Below are 17,133 nucleotides of genomic sequence, written 5' to 3'. Positions count from 1 at the left end.
ATTTGAAATAAACTGAACATCTAATATATATCTAAACAAACTTCTCATATATGTCTACAAAAATCAACATCTCATAGTTATCTATAAAAATAGGCATCTCATATATATATCTAAAAAAACTAAACAATCTAGGGTTTCAACAACAAGAATCATATATTGTGAACTAATAAATAACACTACGGTACTACCAATATGAATACACATCCTAAATCGAGCAAACCAAACAAATCAAGGGTTCCATCAAATCTTGGACAAATCTCTAGAATGGCAACAAATTTACGGAGCAAAAGAAAGAGAAGGGAAGAGTTTACCTAGTAGGATGGATTGGGGATCGAATCCACGGATCAAATCTTCAGATCTGAGAGGGATGTGGGGCGATTAGATGGGGGCGCCGCCGCCGCCGCTGCTCTCTGTCCAGAGAGCGGAGAGATGAAGAACTGCCTGATCGGGCTGGGGCGGCCGCGTTTAAGTCACTGTGCAGCGCCCAAGGGCTAGGCGCTGCACGTCAAAGTGTGGCGCCTAGCTCTTAGGCGCTGCACAGGTGCGTGTGGGGCCGCAACTGGATCAGGGCTGCCACGCTGGCAGGATGTGCGACGCCTAAGGAAAAGACGCTGCACAGTAGGGTGCGACGCCCAGCTGTCGGGCGCCACACCAAAGGGTCAGCAGAGTGAAATTTTTTCCTGAACAGGTCAGTTTGTGATTTGATTTCTGCCTCAGGTCAAATCTGTAATTTCTGCCCAATTCCGCAGATCCTGACCGGTGCTATGCTAGACTTCTATCGCGGCGCGTAGCTTAGCTTCACTGTTTTGCGCCGCGCACATGCAGTGATGTGTGATGCACTGATCATCGAATCGACCCACATCCCGTATAGGCAGCGACCCACATCTCGCGAGCCACGCACGACGCACATGCATGGACTGAAGCGTGCAGTGCAAAGACCAACTGACCAACACCATGCACATGCATGTTCCCACTGAGTCGAGTCGTACTAGTCGCTTTGAGCGTTGCGTGTTTTATAGCGACCGCGTTCATATTTGCAGACCTACATACAGCTCCTGCATTGTGGTTATTTTTGCCTGGCCGAATGTTATTATTAGCACCGCAGGAGTGCAGCTCCTCCTGCAAGTGCCGCATGCATGCAACCCTAGCTGCAGTGCAGTGGCTACAGACCTATGCATGCTGATGCAGGGCGGGCCGGCTATAGCTTTAGCCTTTAGTCCTTCTCCTACGCATGTGCTGATAGCTGCAGTGGTATCTATCCAAGGTCTACCGACGCACTCGATTGATTTTTGCTCGCTCATTCTGCCCCACGTACGTGGCTGTGCTTCGCGTTGCGTTGGCCCTCGTCGTTGGATCTCCGAGCCTTGCTGCCATGGCCGGCCGGCGTTGAGCTCGTGCGAGCTAGCCGTCGAACAGCCGCATGGCCCGCATGCTGCTCACTTCAGAATTCACACATCCATGTGTATTCCACACATGCTTTCACGCAGATGCATGAGAGCATGTACAATGATGCTATCTTATAAGTGCCATCTAGGATAAATAATAAGATGAATAAGAGAGAACTCATAAGTAAGAGAAGACTAGAGATGATCTCTTAGCACAATATGTCTCATCATATTTTTAGGAATAGTTGGGTTATTGGTTTTTTTTTAACGAGAAAATTTCTGATCTATTCATCTTCAATCATGGCAGTACAACGAATACCAGAAATAATAAAAATTACATCTAGATCCGTAGACCAACTAGCGACGACTACAAGCACTGAAGCGAGCCGAAAGCGCGGCGCCGTCATCGCCCCTCCATCACCGGAGTCGGACACAACTTGTTGTAGTAGACAGTCAGGAAGTCATCAAGCTGAGGCCCCGTAGGACCAGCCCACCAGATTAGCAACCGCCGCAGATGAAGAATAATGTAGATCAGAAGGATCCTACTCGAAGACACACGAATGTAGACGAACAACGACGAGATCCGAGCAAATCCACCAAAGATTGATCCGCCGGAGACACACCTCCACACGCCCACCGACGGTGTTAGACGCACCGCCAAAACGGTAACTAGGTGGGAAGACCTTTATTCCATCTTCAGAGAGCCGCCGCCGTCTTGTCTTCCTGAGCAGGACACAAACCCTAGCAAAACTGAAAGAAACAACAAAAAATGGAGCCCTTCCGCCGGCCCTTGCCGAGATCCATCACGACCCCATGGCCCTAGGGCCACCGGAGAGGACCGGATCTGCGGCGGCACCGGCAGGGGTGGCAGAAACCATAGCTCTTTTTTTTGCGAAATAGAAACCCTAGCTCTTTATGTGGAGGAGGAGGCGGCGGCGGCTAGCAGGGAAGGCTCCCACACAATAGATCTTTAGTAACAAATAGCTAGTTATTGAAAATAAGGCTAAGAGATGACTCATTGTAAACATTTTGTGTGTCATTTTTAAATTATATGCAAGATTTAAAATTAAACTATCTTATCAACCATTATACATGCGAGTGCCATGAACTGCAAAGTCCTGCACATTTTTCTTTCCACCCTTAAATTAGGTCGATCGAGGATGACGCCATTCTGATCGTACGGCGGCGAGTGGGAGAAGTTTTACGGTGCTTAATTTGGCATTCAAGTGTGCTGGTCGAGCTCGTACGGCCGGGCCGTTACCCTCATGGGCAACTAGCTTGTTGAAGGCTAGTGACGTGAACCTGGCTGAATAATCCAAAATGAGACGCATGGGTATGGCAGCATCTACAACCGGACCCTATACCCGTCCAAACGATCGGACAAGCTGCCCAGTCAGTCACCCAACCGGTCTTTTCATAGCCGGCCCAAACGCCTGAACTTACCGACACTCTTCATATCCGGTCGAAACCTGCGACGGATATGAGGAGAGACCCGGACGCGCCCGGACACGCTCGCAAGGTCTGATTGACAGATAGGGCCCAAGAAGGGCCGCAGATAGACCGCAGGTCCGATGGGTGCCTCCTCCACTCCGTGTCGCGTGGCGCCGCTCTGGCGTGCCACCTGAGAGAGAAAGCCAGCTATTTAAGCCGGACGGCGGTGACATATAACCCTAGCCCGCCTCATTTCTCCCCCTTTCTCCTCCACCACTGGCACTTCCACTTTCGTCTGCCGCTTGCGATGCCGAGGTGTCGTATCACCACCTATGCCATGCTCACTCCGGAGCACCGGGTGCAGCTGCTGGAGCAGATCCAAGCGAGGCGGGCTGTTTCGCCGCCGACCTTCCTCCGGATTCACTGGAGCTTTCGGAAGATGAGGAGGAGGAGTAGCAAGTGGAGGGGGAGAAGGACCCAGAGCCGGAGCCGGAGCCCATGGAGGAGGAGGTGGCGAAGCCGGGGGAGGAAGAGGAGGATGCGAGTTTCGCCATGGCGGACTTGAAGGCGGAGTACGAGGCCGCCCAAGCGATGGAGATGGCGGAGCAGACCGCCATCCTCGAGACCATCCAGGACGAGGCCTACGTCGAGGCCAACCGGCAAGAACAGGCGGCGACAGCGGTATTGTTTGCCGAACTGGACGCAGAGGCAGAGGCGGAGGAGTAGCCGGAGCTTCCACAGACGCAGGAGCTTCCGCTCTTGCCCGTCTACCCGGTGCCGGGAACGGAGATCATCGAGATCTCGATGATGAGTAGTTTTACCTATGTACGTAGTATGCAGTTTTTTATTTGCATGTGTATTATGGATTTGAGGTATGAACTTTGAGTTTAATGGTTGCGGAGGACGGTTTTGGTGTGGTGTCCGGTCACTCTTCGTGGATGCGCCAGACGCGTCCGCGGGCATCTGGGAGGCAGCTTTTGAGTATTGCGGTTGTAGATGTTGTGTGACAAGTCAACGACCTTTGTATTCTCCGCCTTCCAAGGAAAATAACACAACCTTTTTTAGTTTCCTCTTGAACTTTGATTAATTTCTGCATCAGCTGTAGTAAAAGCACACACTTTTTGCTCGCAAGACACGTGCTCCCTCAATATTTTTACTTCACATATATGATTTGTTTGTAGTCAAACATACAAAGTTTGATCAACTTTATAAAAAATATCAATATTCATAATACAAAAATAATATCATCAGATGTGTCATGAATTGGTTTCATATTGCATAACTTTAGTATTATAGTTGTTGAATTTGTTTTCATATAAATATGGTCAAACTTTATAAAGTTTGCTCTAGACAAATCTTATATGAGTAGTAGAAAGGACCGGAGGGAGTACGTGCACATATTTTTCTCAGGAAACACACACATATAATTTTCTCATGAAAAATAAAATATATATTTAATGTGTAGTTATTTATTCTTTAGCGCTTCAAATAAATGGTGTTTTCCTTTTTGCAAAATCTTCACTATGCAACTCTGGTTTTACTTATTTCATTACACGCAAGTCCTAATAAAAAGTTATATCACTAAACAAGTTTTTTTAATAACACGGTTGTTTTACCTAATAAAATTGTATCTTGTTTTAGTGACCAGTATAGCATCCATTTTGGTAATAGTTTTAACATGATCCCGCTTACCTCCTGTTTTCACATAAGAGGTAAGAGTATATAACAGATTTGGGCCGTTGATTTAATTAAGTAGTGGGTCTGACTAAATTTTACGTTCTTACCTCCCATGTGAAAGAGAGAAGGTAAGAGGGACCATGTTAAATTTAGCCTTGGTCCAATGAGCACTCAGTACGTAAACTATGGGGAACCAATTAAAAACGAACTATTACATTTTTTTAGCTTCTCAACAACTTGTTAAAGCACCGATTAAAATCAAGCCATTTTCTTTCTCCAACACTTAAAAATAATGATTTTTTTTATTTTGCAAAGTCTTTGGTATAATTTTGATTGTTACTTCTTTGAATATATATGCCTGAATTATTAAAATTTTCAACCATGAAATATTTTTAAACATCGGTGACACTGTTTTACCTCGCTAAATAGAATACCACTCCTAGTGTTATGTGCATCAGTAGCTAATAATGGATTGTGCACTTTGTAACATCTATTTGGGTCAAACAATCATTGTATAGGCACCCGCAAAAAAAGCATTGTATAGGCAAAAAGTTCAGTAAAATTGGCATGCCAATTAAATCATGCAATTTGCTTTTAAACTTCCTATTAAATTGTTAAATCACTATGCTTAATTGCTTATACGAATTATGGCCTTTATTCAGCTACAATTTTAAATCTCATATATAATATGTTCAGGATTGCAACCGATCGAATTGGAAGTGTGTGTCCCAACTGTGGGTCACAAAATCTTGAATGATCCTGTTAAATGACAAATCACACTGGTCCCGTTTATATTGGGTGGCATAGGAGTGAACCATGCTTTCAATTCTATGGGATGAGCTAAGTAAAAAAAGAATAAAGCTAAAAATAAGTCAAAGATATAAAGTTCAAATTCCAAATGATGAAATGGAAACTCGGATATGACCATTCTGATTCTTAAAGAATGAGAGGGTGGTTTCCCGAAAGAGTAGGCGCAAAATAAGTATACTTTTATGTTACTTTTTTGAAATTGTTTTTGTCCTTGTGAAAGAGTCATACAAATTGAAACTCCCCAATTAATCATGTATAACCCCAACAACAAAAGGGAGGATAGCAAGAACATGAAAGAGTTGCAGACAACAACGCACCAATCATATTACAAAGATTGATTAATGGAGATACAAAACTCACAAGAGAAAGCCGACTTCTTAAGCAGAGACTCCCAAGCAAAATCCCAGATCGTTATTACACAAAGCCAGTCAATACATGAACTATTACTTCTTGTAATAAAAAAAACAACGAATTGCATTGCACAGAGGCTGCAAAACCTTAACTTGATCATCACACCCAGTACTCCCAAATAATCCCCTCTCAAGTAATCTTAAATCACAGCATGACTTACCTATAATAAAGACAGTAAAATACTGCTCCTCAGAGCATTATGGATTATTAATTTATACGCACCTTCTTGGAGCAGCTAGAGACCATGCATATGCCCACGACGTAGGTGATTCATCGATCAACCCTGGCTTCCTGAGTGAAGAAAGCTTCTCCCCGCGAGCTCAGCGAGAGCTGGCCTTGCGAATCGTCAAGGTTGTCTACGGGGAACTGATCATCGGAAGCGACGTCTTTCATGGCGAAGCCGCCCTCCGGCGTGTAGAAGACGAACTGAGACACCGGGGCCAAGGACAGCAGCGACGGGAACGGCAAGCCGTGGTGAGGCACCACATGAGGCGAAGAGCGATGGCCGCCCAGCTGCTCCTGGACATTGTTGCCGCCATTGCTCCAAGCCTCATGAGCGGCGTAGTGGTGGTGGTACGACCCGGCTTGGGCCGCAGCCAGCGTCGGCATGGAGGCTCCGGCACCGTTGACCAGGCCGAGCGAGTTGCTCAGGCTCATGAACCCCTTGAGATCGCCGCCTCCGTCGTGGGCCTGCGCTGCCTTGTCGCTGTCGACGACCATCATGGACGCCGCGGCTGCCGTGGCGTGCGAGAACGGCGGCACCATGGCCATGGACGTCATGGAGGAGGTCGGCTGCAGGTGATGGTGGTGGTGGTGGGCGGAGAGCAGGAGGTCGTCGTCGTGCGGCGGGAATTGGAGCGGCGGCAGCTTGTCGATCTCGTGCTGGGCGGCGTTGAGGAGCCAGTCGACGACCTTGCTGGGCTGGCTGAGGCCGAGGCGGTCCTGGAGGTCGTAGAGCTGGATGGCCGTGGGCACGGAGAGGCGCACCCGGCGGTCCCGCAGCCCCTTGACGGTCCTCACCTTGCTGTGGCGGTCCTTGCCGCCGAACACGCGCGACACGCGCACGATCCGCGACTCCGTGGACGCCGACCAGTGCCGCGAGGCCGCCGCAGCCGCCTGCAGGGCCTTGTTGCCGGCCGCCGCCGGCTCGAACTTCCGGCGGTCGTTCCCATGGTCGCCGGCGCTTATCATCTCAAGGAGCTCATCGTCGCATGCACCTGCAGTCGATTGATCAAGCATAAGGTAATGATGATATGCATCGATCACAGTGCGTATGTGCTCGCCCTGTTGTAGTAGTAGATCATATCAATCGATTCTTGATTTCAGCATCACTGACTGAGCCACTGAGGAACACCTGCAGCTTTATTCGCCACACATAGTGACAGACAAAGCGCCGCATCGAAACAAGAACGCTGTGGCAAGGATACTGTAGCCGTCCGTACGTGTAGCGGCATGTATGCATCGTGCTACAGTCTACAACTACTGTCCACTGTACAGGGATTAATGGATGAATGAGCCTACATATGCTGCTATCACAGGCTCACACCTGCACTAATTGATTGAGTTTAGTGAGCTTGCCGGCCGGTGTCAATTAAGGAAATATATGTACTTTGAAAACCTGCTGAAGGATTTAGTTGGATTACTACATCCCCCTCGCTTACACTCATTTAGTAACCATCAAATTCTGGTAGACAATTAACAACATACCATGCCGGAAATAGCTAGTGAAAAGTGACAGGAGACGAGAGGGAAAAGGGAAAAAAAATGAAAACCATGGGATGAGCATCAGAACCAGATCGAGACCATCCGAGATTTCCATGGGGATCCAGGATTCCAGGTGCAACCCTGGCTGATTAATCCGAGGATCTACAACTCAAGAAGGAGCTCGGAATACTCACTGAAACCACGGAATCTGTGCAGATCTACACCAAGAAAGCAATTATAAACGCAACTTACAAGCATGAGAAATCGTGGGCCAGCCGGGCAGCCAGCTTCTCCCCGTAGATCGCCACGAATTAATAGGGCGAGGCGGCGAGCTGAGCTGAAGTGACCCTGCAGGCTGGCTGAGCTTTTGAGGAAGAACGCGAGCGAGCCCCGGCCGGCCGATTGCCTCCGTGCACGCCGGAGTTCCGCTGCGGGAGCGGGAGGGAGGGAGCTGCCGACCGTCGACTGATAATCTGCGTGTAAACCCTAGCTAGCTGGATGGGAAAGGGAGGGAGCTGCTCCTGGTGATGATAGCTCCACTGGGAGGTCGCTCGCTCCTCGCAGTGGTGAGAAGAACTTGTGGTGCTTGTTAGCAGCAACTAAATGATGAGCAGCTTTCGCGCTGGCCCGTCCTTTTTACCATGGATCGTACGACGCCTACGTGCTACTCCATTCGTCGAATATATCCAGCCGGCTGGGCAGAGATATTCACTGTGAGTGGCCTCGGCACGAGACGGCGCATGGTAAAGCTCGGTGCTCGCCAGCCGGTAGCAGAAGTGATAGTAGTATAGTAGTCAATGCTAGACCGGAGTATAGATAGAGGTAGGACCGTAGGAGTAACCCTATAGATACGTATGAGAAGTCGCGTCACATCAAATTAAGGAACAGACAGAGACTGAGACGGGTTAATACATTGCAAAACATAAAGCGCCACCAGCTTAATCAATTGACAACTACTCCGTACTAGCTAGCAGTGCTAAATATTAATTGCCGTACATGTACACCAAAGCTAGGGTTAACACAACAGTGAATTTAGCTCAATAAGACTGCAAGATGCATCGAATGTGTGGTTTGCTCCAATCTTTCAGTCCTTCAAAACATTATACTTTGGTATATCATTATTATATGGCAATCAGAAGATTGCTTAATGCTTTTGTTGAGCAATTACTGGAAAGGGGTTTTCCAGTTGGAAAAGTAAGTTTTTTCAGTACTTTTACTTTGCATAGGATAGTGTCCGAACTTTGAACCAAGTTATTTTAAACTTAATTTATTTACGGCCGCACATGCAGATACCACTGATTTACAGCATACCCTGGATAAACGATGTTATCGTCACCTTCCTTCAGCGAGTTTATTAAGTAAGAAAATCATTTTCCCCAGGTTATGAGACTGTGTTAGTATATATCATTTCTGATATGCATTGAAAACTTAGAGAGATTTGTTGGCCCATATGCGACGTCTCTATCCCAATATCACCAACATACATACAACCTTTACAAATCCTCCACCACCAGAACCTAGGAGGCTACTCCATATAGCACGGGACCATTCTTCTTTTGATCAGCACCCAATAGCTAGCTGGACCACCATGCCTTTTTATCCTTCGTATAGTACTCGCTCCGGTCCTTTTTACTTTGCATATTAGAATTCTCTGAAGTCAAACTTCACAAAGTTTGACCGTATTTATATGAAAAAATATCGACATCTGCCATGCTAAAGTTATATAATATGAAACTTTAAGTCATGACACATCTAGTGGTATTGATTTCAGATTGTGAATGTTGACACTTTTTTCTACAAAGCTGGTCAAACTTTGCGAGCCTTGACTTCAGTCAAATCTTATATGCGAACTAAAAAGGACTCGAGGGAGTAAGATGGAGATAACTAGTACTCCCTCCGTAAACTAATATCAGAGCATTTAGAATACTAAATTAGTGATCTAAACGCTTTTATATTAGTTTACATAGGGAGTAGTAATTTGGAGGTGCTTGAACATTCTTTAAAAATTTGGAGGGAAATAGAGAGAAATGGGAAAGACAATTGTAAGGGTATATTTATCCCTAAGTGTTTTGGTGATTGATGACAACGCATTTGCGGACTAATCGCGTGCCTTGAGTATTCCAGACACTTCATTGCTAGGCACAAGACGATTGGGTGCCCCTCGGAGACTGATGAAGACGGCGTCTTTTCTACGTTTCTTTTTGGTGGATTTGAGTCGTAGGAAAGCCGTACTATTAAGAGGGGGTCCGCGTTGGAAAGGTTTGGGTGGAATCATAACGTACACGTCTCCTTCGTGTCCCCTCCTTTTTCCTTGGAGCTTCCTCCGTTTTCTTGCCTCCCTTGTCTGGCTGCTGTGATTGGTCGCGGTAGTACTGCTCCCAGGAAAACGATAGTACCGTAGGCATCCGCGGTAGTACCGCACGGTGGCGCGGTAGTAGCGCAGGTGCCCATGGTAGTACCGCTCCCCTGGAGCCGCACTACCGCTGCCCACCAGGCTAGTGCCGCCCCTTTGCGGTAGTAGGGGCGGATGTAATTTTTTACATTCGCACCTACCGCGGTAGTACCGTTTTCGCCGAGCGGTAGTACCGCGCTATGCAGTCAGGCAGTAGTACCGCCCCTCGGCGGTACTACTGTGTCGGCTTTTTGCTACTTCCGTTTCTTTGCGGAAGTAGGCACGGAAGTTCCCTTCAACCTGGCTGGGGGTTTTTGCCTTGCGGTAGTACCGCATGGGGGGGCGCGGTAGTACTGCACGTGCGGAAGTACCGCCCCCAGCTCCTGCGCGTCCGTTTTTCTTTACTGTCGCTGGGGTTGCGACAGTACCGTGGGTCGGTACGGTAGTACCGCACAGCCGTGCGGTAGTACCGCTTGGTTGCAAGCAGTAGTACCGCGCGGCCTTGCGGTAGTACCGCTGGCCGCGGGCTGGTTGGTGGGTAACGGTTGGATCCTTTTCCCACACTATATAAGGGGTCCCCTTCTTCCCCCTTGACTTACCTCTTCCACCCCTAAGCTCCATTATTGCTCTAAGCTCCATTTTCGCCCGATCTCACACCCTAGCCGACCAAACTTGTTGATTTGCTTGGGAGTGGTTGAGAAGGCATCGATCTACACTTCCACCAAGAGATATTTGATTCTCCCCACTAATCCCTTGCGGATCTTGTTACTCTTGGGTGTTTGAGCATCCTAGACGGTTGAGGTCACCGTGAAGCCATAGTCCATTGTGGTGAAGCTTCGTGGTGTCATTGGGAGCCTCCAATTGAGTTGTGGCGATTGCCCCAACCTAGTTTGTAAAGGTTCGGTCGCCCCCTCCAAGTGCACCAATAGTGGAATCACGGCATCTCACATTGTGTGAGGGCGTGAGGAGAATACGGTGACCCTAGTGGCTTCTTGGGGAGCATTGTGCCTCCACACCGCTCCAACGAAGACGTACTTCCTCTCAAAGGGAAGGAACTTCGGCAACACATCCTCGTCTCCACCGTCTCCACTCTTGGTTATCTCGTGCCTTTACTTGTGCAAGCTTATTTGTTTCATATATCTTGCTTGCTTGTGTTCCTATCCTTGTTGCATCATATAGGTTGCTCACCTAGTTGCATATCTAGACAACCTACTTTGATGCAAAGTTTAAATTGTTAAAGAAAAGCTAAAAATTGTTAGTTGCCTATTCAACCCCCCCCCCTCTAGTCAACCATATCGATCCTTTCAATTGGTATCAGAGCCTTGTCTCTTTATTAAGGACTTTACCATCCAAAGAGTATGGTTGATACCGTAGACGGTGTGGAGGAACACTCCGGTGTGAATCCGACCTCGTCTACGGGCGATGGGGGAACCTCGGTCTCCCGTGAGGAGTTCAATGTGGCCTTGAAGACATTGAAAACCTCCATGACGACCGAAGTTGAAAGCATGTTTACTAAATTTCTTGAGGGGCTTAAACTATCCACCGCACCGTTCAAAGTGGGTGACCCCACCGACAAGGTGATGGATGCTTTCCCCGACAAGGGGGAAGCTAGTAGTGAAAAGGCTCCTTCTTCTAGTGGTAACAATGGCACCGGCATCTTTGCTCATGTGGAACCACCACTTGTTTATGGTGTACCGGTTCCTTCCACTCATTTGAATCATACCGGTCCTCCCCCTAAGATTGTGAAAAATGAGGACTTTGATTCTTGGGTTTACCACTTTAAACGTCATTTAAATCATGTGAACACTAACCTTTGGAGAATCATTGAAGAAGGTTTCTATCCGCATGATCCAAGCAACTTCACTCCTCGAGAAGCCGCGGACAATCAATTCAATGAGAATGCTCTCTTCATCATTCAAGATGCAATTCCACCCGAAGACCTACCTCATCTTCATCCCTTCGCCTTGGCCAAAGATGCATGGCATTGTGTTTTCTCTCTCTACCGGGGAAGCGCAAGCATTCAACGCTCCAACTATGAAGTGGTGCAAGATGAGGCCGATGAGTTTGCAATGAAATAAGATGAAGAACCTCGTGAGCTTTATCAGCGAGTAACCAAACTCGCGGTCTCACTACGAGATCACGGGAGCAAGGACACGGATGACAATTGGATCAAGCACAAATTCCTCAAGGCAATGATGCCCTATCACAAGGCCATGTCCTTCGTCATTCGTCAAAGACCGGACTTCCACACTTTGACCTCAAGCAAAGTGTTGGATGAGTTTGTGGCCATGAACATTTTGGACAAGACCGCCGACAATGCGGTGCTTTGTTCTCAAAGGGCAAAGAAGCCTAACCTTGCATTGAAGGCCAAGCTCACCGTTGAAGAAGAAGAAGAGGAAGAAGAGGAGAGCAACCCCGAAGATACGAAGTATGCGTATCATGAACACATGGCACTTGCTTCAAGGCAATTTTGGAGCAAGAAAAACTCGAGGCCAAACTTTAGCAAAAACAACTCAAGTGGCACGAAGAGCAAGCAATGTGTAAGGACTTGCTACAATTGTGGCAACGTGAGTCATTTTGTTGCGGAGTGCCCGTATGAGAAGAGGGAAGACAATGGTGGCAAGCTCATCCGAAAGGACAAGGCCAAGTCGTTCCCTAACAAGAGCAACTTCACCAAGAAGACTCCTCCCAAGGCATTGGTGGTACAAGAAGAGTACAATGAGGATGATGACGATGATGAAAGTGATGAGTCGGTTGCCATGGCCTCCGTTGCCATTGCAACGACTCCACGGGTGTCTCTCTTCGACTCACCCAATGAGAGCATCACCGCCAAGTGCCTCATGGCTAAAGCCACCAACAAGGTAACATCCAACATCAAAACTACCATCATTAATCATCCTTCTCCAACAGATAGCAATAATGAACTTGAGGAAGCTAATGTGGAGGCTAATGAGTTTGAGGCCTTTATGGGCAAACTCAAGGGAAAATCCAAGAAGCACTTTGTTGCTCTCTTGGAACAACTTGGTGAAGCCAATGACATGATCGAGGCTCACGAAAACACCATCACTAAGATGGAAGGGCATAGTCGTGACTATGCCGATGAGATTTCGGATCTTTCCAATGCTCTTGAGAAAGAGTGTGGTCTTCGTTTGGCTCTTGAGGAGTCACACAACGTTGATCATGCTAAGTTAAAGAAAGATTATGATCATGTCCTCATTGTTTCTCATGTGCTAAACTCCGAGAAGGCCGAACTTGAGGTTGATTTTGCTAGACTCAAAGAGGAGTTTGATCTACTTGACAAGGTTCACAAGGTCTTGAAGGGTGCTCATGCTAGCCTCAAAGAGTCTCATGATCAACTTCAAGTAAAGCTAACCAAGGAAAAAGCCACTTTCCCCCGTATGATGTTAATTGATAATGCAAATGCTACTAACCCGTGTTGTGAGCATGTGCATCTCATTGAGGAGAACGCTAAGCTGAAGGGGCAACTTGAGAGAGGTCTTGCGACTTGCATACAAGGCAAGAAGAACCTCAACGATCTCTTGATCAACCAAAAGGGAGTTGTGGCCAAGGAAGGGGTTGGGTACGTGCCCGACTCCAAGAACAAGAAGAAGAATGACAAGACCAAACGACCTCCTCCTCTCATGCAAACCTTTGTGAAGGAGGGAAAGAGTGCATCCGAGGAGAAGAAGAACAACAATGCAAAGGGTGGCAATGTCAAGAAGGGCAATGCCACCCCTCCCAACAAAGCCAGCGATTTTAATCCTTCTTAGGTGTTATGTCGTGTTAGTGATGGGCATGTTTATGCCAAATTTGTTGGTTCTCTTCATGAATACATTGAATGGTCTATTTGGGTTCCAAAGACCCTTGTTACTAACATCAAAGGACCCATTACAAAATGGGTACCTAAAACCAAGCATTGATCTCTTGTAGGTGTTTGCTTCCGGTGGGAGATCATGGTTGCTCGATAGCGGAGCTACAAATCATATGACCGGAAGCAAGAACTTGGTGGTGGACGTGCACAACATTCCATCTATGCCCACCAATGTCGAGTGGGGTGACGCCTCATCTTCTAAGGTATTGGGACTTGGCAAGGTGGTCATCTCTCATGATCTCACGATCGAGAAGGTCATGCTTGTTGAGTCCCTTGCATACAATTTACTTTCCGTTCGTCAACTTGCAATCATGTGCTTTGCCACTTTCTTTGATATCGATACCGTGGCCCTCTTGTGGAGCAAGACTCTTAAAGTAGCCTTTGTTGGGCATGTCGAGAACGGTCTATATGTGATTAACTTTTCAGAGCGACCCACTAAGACCGCGACGTGCCTAATGGCTAAAGTTGATGTGGGATGGCTTTGGCATCGCCGTTTAGCCCACGTCAATATGAGATCTTTGCAAAGTCTCCTCAAGGGGGACCATGTCCGTGGACTAATGAATGTTAGTTTTGCTAAAGATCGTGCTTGCAGTGCTTGTATCGAAGGAAAGCTACATGAGAAGGCTCACCCTCCCACGACTATCATTTATTCAAAGAGGCCTTTGGAGCTCCTTCACATGGATCTCTTTGGGCCTCCATCCTTCGATAGTCTTGGAGGTAGGAAGTATTGCTTGATGATTGTGGATGACTACTCAAGGTACATGTGGGTGTATTTCTTTAAGAGGAAGAGCGAGACCCAACAAACCGTCATTGACTTTGCAAATGAAGCACAACGTCAATACAATGCAAAGATCTTGACAATAGGAAGTGACAACGGCACCGAGTTCAAGAACTACACCTTGGATGAGTTTCTTAGTGATGAGGGGATCAAGCATCAATATTCCGCACCTTACACCCCTCAACAAAATGGTGTTGCGAAGAGAAAGAACCGAACGTTGATGGATGCGGCAAGGACCATGATGGCGGAGTTCAAGTCTCCGTACAACTTTTGGGCCAAAGCCATCAACACCGCGTGTCATGCATCCAATCGGCTCTACCTCCGCAAGGGCTTGAACAAGACTCCATATGAGATACTCACCGGTAACAAGCCCAACCTCAAGTACTTCCGCGTGTTCGGGTGTAAGTGTTTCATTCTCAAGAAAGGTGTTCGGTTGTCTAAATTTGAGGCTAGAGCTTATGAGGGCATATTTGTTGGTTATGCTACAAACTCTCATGCTTACCGTGTCCTTAATAAATCCACGGGACTTATTGAGGAGACGTGTAATGTGGAGTTTGATGAGAATAACGGCTCCCAAGTGGAGCAAAGTGGCACTTATGATGTAGGTGATGAAATTCCTCCCCAAGCCATAAGAAGAATGGGTGTTGGCTTTATCCTACCCATTGAGGAACCCCTTGTGTCCGAAGGAGAAGGACAAATCTCCACTCAAGTGGAGCCATCACCAACCCAAGGCCCACACACTTTCGAAGAACAACATGAATGCCCTCATCCTCAAGAACATGACCAAGTGCAAGGTCACACTTAAGACGGTGTTGACACATCAAGTGATGCCCAAGGTCAAGTTCTCTCTTCCGAGCAAGTTCAAGAACAAGAACAAGCTCAAGACAACGCTCAAGATGATCAAGTGACCACTCCTCGTCTCACCCCCGAGGAGGAATTAGAGCGTCGTGCCGCCAAGGTTGCTTCCAAGCTCTCCACCAAGGATCATCTCATGACGAATGTGCTTGGAAGCTTACGAAAGGGGGTAAGCACTCGTAGACAATTAGCAAATTATTGTGAGCATCATGCGTTTGTCTCTTGTGTGGAACCCCACAAGGTCTATGAGGCGCTAGAAGATCCGGCTTGGCTCAATGCCATGCATGAAGAACTCAACAACTTCGAGCGCAACAAAGTGTGGAGATTGGTGCCAAGACCGGCGGGGAACCACAATGTCATTGGAACCAAGTGGATATTTAAGAACAAGCAAGATGCCCATGGGATTATCATTCGCAACAAGGCTCATTTGGTAGCACAAGGCTACTCCCAAGTCGAGGGTATCGACTATGGTGAAACCTTTGCTCCCGTTGCTCGTCTTGAATCTATTCCCATGTTGATTGCCTATGCTTCTCATCATAACTTTAAGTTACAACAAATGGATGTGAAGAGTGCTTTTCTTAATGGTCCCATTAATGAATTGGTTTATGTCAAGCAACCCCCCGGGTTCGAGGATCCCTACTTTCTCGGTCATGTGTATCAACTCGATAAGCCACCCTATGGCCTTAAACAAGCCCCACGTGTGTGGTATGACCACCTTACCAAGTTGTTACAAGACCGTGGTTTCGAAGTTGGGCTAATCGACCCCACTCTTTTTACTAAAAAGGTCAAAGGGGAGTTGTTTGTGTGCCAATTATATGTTGATGATATTATCTTTGGTTCCCCTAACAAAACTTTCAATGAGGAATTTGCCCCTCTCATGACCTCAAAGTTCGAGATGTCTTCCATGGGAGAGTTGAAGTTCTTTCTAGGGTTCGAAGTGAAGCAAAGAAGAGAAGGAACCTTCATCAATCAAGCCAAATATACTCAAGACATGCTCAAAAGATTCAAGCTAAGTGATGTCAAGCCGGCTTCCACTCCCATGCCCACCAAGTGCCAACTTGACATAGATCCCACTGGTAAAGCGGTGGATCAAAAGGTATATCGCTCCATGATAGGTTCCTTGCTTTACCTTTGTGCATCTAGACTAGATATCATGTTGAGTGTGGGAATTTGTGCATGTTTTCAAGCCGCACCTAAGGGAAGTCACTATGTGGCGGTCAAACGAATCTTTCGATATTTGGCTCATACCCCAAACTTTGGCCTATGGTACCCAAGAGGAGCAAACTTCAAGCTTGTAGGGTATTCGGATTCCGATTGGGCGGGAGACAAAGTGGATAGGAAGTCCACTTCCGGAGGGTGCCAATTTCTTGGTTGCTCTTTGGTAAGTTGGTCTTTCAAAAAGCAAAGTTGTGTGTCTCTCTCGTCCACCGAAGCGGAGTATGTGGCGGCCAGTAGTTGTTGTGCACAACTCTTATGGATGAGGCAAACTTTAAAGGATTACGGTGTCATTTGTGACAAAGTGCCTCTTTGGTGTGACAATGAAAGTGCCAACAAGATCTCTCTCAACCCGGTGCAACACTTCAAGATGAAGCATATTGAGATTCGGTATCACTTCATCCAGGATCACATTAGGCGAGGAGAGATCGAGCTCAACTATGTCAACACTTATGATAACCTTGCAGATATCTTCACGAAGCCCTTGGATGAAGCAAGATTTCGTGAGTTAAGGCATGAGCTAAATATCATTGATTCAAGCAAGGTTGCTTGAACCCTTGCACACCCCACCATACTCAACGTGTTGTCCTGTTTAGATGTAGGC

The 17,133-nt window shown here is 47.1% G+C and overlaps 1 pseudogene; it reads right to left on the bottom strand.

Moving 5' to 3' along the window:
- Positions 1-5,602: 5,602 nt before the first annotated feature.
- On the bottom strand, positions 5,603-8,148 carry LOC119286772 (annotated as a pseudogene).
- Between the last annotated feature and the right edge of the window lie 8,985 nt (positions 8,149-17,133).

Source organism: Triticum dicoccoides, chromosome 1A, assembly GCF_002162155.2.
Source record: "Triticum dicoccoides isolate Atlit2015 ecotype Zavitan chromosome 1A, WEW_v2.0, whole genome shotgun sequence".
Lineage (NCBI taxonomy): Eukaryota > Viridiplantae > Streptophyta > Magnoliopsida > Poales > Poaceae > Triticum > Triticum dicoccoides.
This window is presented reverse-complemented; position numbering and strand designations above follow the sequence as displayed.